Source organism: Salvelinus sp. IW2-2015, linkage group LG28 (genome assembly GCF_002910315.2).
Source record: "Salvelinus sp. IW2-2015 linkage group LG28, ASM291031v2, whole genome shotgun sequence".
NCBI lineage: Eukaryota > Metazoa > Chordata > Actinopteri > Salmoniformes > Salmonidae > Salvelinus > Salvelinus sp. IW2-2015.
In genome coordinates, this window is record NC_036868.1 from 23,108,134 (window position 1) to 23,110,774 (window position 2,641).

Genomic DNA, 2,641 nt, shown 5'->3' on the forward strand with positions numbered 1-2,641 from the left:
GACAAATTCTCTAAAACAACGTTTGAGGCGGATTATGGTAGAGAAATTAACATTTAATTCTCTGGTGGACATTCCTGCAGTTACATGCTAATTGCATTCTCCCTCAAACCTTGAGACATCTGTGGCATTGTGTTCTGTGACAAAACTGCACATTTTAGAATGACCTTTTATTGTCCCAAGCGCAAGGTGCACCTGTGTAACGATCATGCTGTTTAATCAGCTTCTTGATATGCCACGCCTGTCAGGTGGATTAATTATCTTGGCAAAGGAGAAATGCTCACTGACAGGGATGTATTGAAATTTGCGCACCAAATTTGTGAGAAATAAGCTTTTAGTGCATATGGAACATTTCTGGGCTCTTTTATTTCAGCTCATGAAATATTAGTCAGGCTTCAAGGTGGCTTATCTCAACTAACACCACTCTCCTCTGTGTCCCGAAGGCTTTCCGTTCTACTAAAGCTGACTCTCTCCTCTGCTCTCATCCTCCTAGATCTATACGCTGCCTTCGACACCGTGAACCATCAGATCCTCCTCTCTACCCTCTCATGGTTGGGCGTCTCAGCCTCTGCACACTCTTGGACGCTCCTACCAGGTTGCATGGAGAAGATCTGTGTCTGCACCACTACTGGTGTCCCCCAGGGCTCGGTTCTAGGCCCTCTCTTCTTTTCTCTTTACATCAAGTCACTCGGCTCTGTCATATCCTCACATGGTCTTTCCTATCATTGCTTTGCTGATGACACTCAAGTACTCTTCTCATTTTCCCCTTCTTACACCCATGTGTTGACACGCATCTTGTGTGCCTGGCATACATTTCAACTTGGATGTCGGCCCACCACCTCAAACTCAACCTCAACAAAACAGAAGATGCTCTTCCTCCCGGAGAGTGCAAAGAAGCTTGGTGTGACCCTGGACAACACTCTGCCGTTCTCTGCAAACATCAAAGCAGTGACTCGCTCCTGCTGGATTATGCTCTGCAACATCCGTAGAGTGTGACCTTTCCTCACACAGGAAGTGGCACAGGTCCTAATTGTGTCACTTGTTATCTCCCGTCTAGACTACTGCAAATCTCTGTTGGCTGGGCTCCCCGCTTGTGCCATCAAACCCCTGCTATTTATCCAGAATGCCACAGCCTGCCTGGTGTTCAACCTTCCCTTGCAACTCCGCTCCTCCTCACACTCCACTGACATTCAGTCAAAGTTCGCATCATCTTCAAGACCCTGACGCTTGCCTATGGAGCAGCAAGGTGAACTGCCCTGCCTACCTTCAGGCTATGCTCAAACCTTACACCCCAACCTGAGCACTCCGGTCTGACACCTCTGCTCTCTTGGTCCTCCCACCCTTACGGGAGGGCAGTTTCCCAATGATGGAACAAGCTTCCCCCTAATGTCAGGATAGTGGAGTCCCTGCCCATCTTCCGAAAACATCTGAAACGCATTGAAAACCCATATTTGGCCAGTTCTAATATGTTGTATTGCACCTCACACAGATGACTGTACTCAAGTTGCCATGGTAAAAGCGTAAACACTTGCGATTTGTGTGATCTCCAAAGGGACAGAAACAATGGGCAATTATCTGTAAGAGTCCCTGTTGGGGTCGATGGTGTGTTTTGAAACAAACATCATAAGAATAGAGAACAAGAGACGGATCTTGCAGTCAGAGGGCTGCTCTCACCAAGGCAGTCACTGAAAAATATCTTCAATTCACACCATCACCAACTTTCGTAATGCAATGATGCCAGAACCAAAAGAGGTCAGTATGGGGAGCCACTGATGTTGATGCTGCATGCCCCCGCACGCCGGCAGAAATTGTAATTATTCATTAAGTCTGACTAGAATCAATGCAGCAGACCGATGCAAAAACGTCCCTAGACAGAAAATAAGACAAGGCTCAGTAATGATTGAACCTGGTAATTAAGTGGCTTGGCTCTGTCGGAGATTTGGAACTAGAGAAATGGAAATATAATGCGTTGGCATTGTTTATATTTGCTTCACGGACTAAGGCAGGAATTTGAATAGACTTTAAGCAGAGGCATTTGTTCTTGGCTCTGTTGAGACATTGGATTGATTTGGCCAGCCCAGTCGGTGGTTTGGGTACTGATCTCTATTTTCTGGCCCTTATCGATACGTTACACAATGAGATGAGTGACAGCGTCAGAGATATGTTAGGACGTTTAATACGAGGACAGGTAAAATATAATTTAGCCAAGTCTAAGGCTGACGGACATATCGAGAGTAGCTATAGTTGTATACTGGCTAGGTAGTTCTGTACCAGAGAGAACTCTATCACAGCTCATAGTCCATGATTGACAGCCCTCTGTGACTGTAGAAGAGATGAACAGTAGGGGAGAGATCATCTCTCGTGGCAATTTGACCCTTGAGAGTTTAGTAACTTTTGGGATTATGATAGATACCCTGCAAAACAAGGTCGCCTGGACACTGAGACACAGAAGCAGAGGGTCTGTCTGTGAGACACTTATAATCAGGTCACCGTGAAGATTAATGTACCTGGCCTAATTTAGAAATAAAACATAAACGATAACTTTATCTTGTGTCCTAGAAGTACAGGTAATAAGTGATCATGGGCCATTCTAATAACCTATATTACATTACACTGTTAGAACATATACCGTATGTGCGTGTGT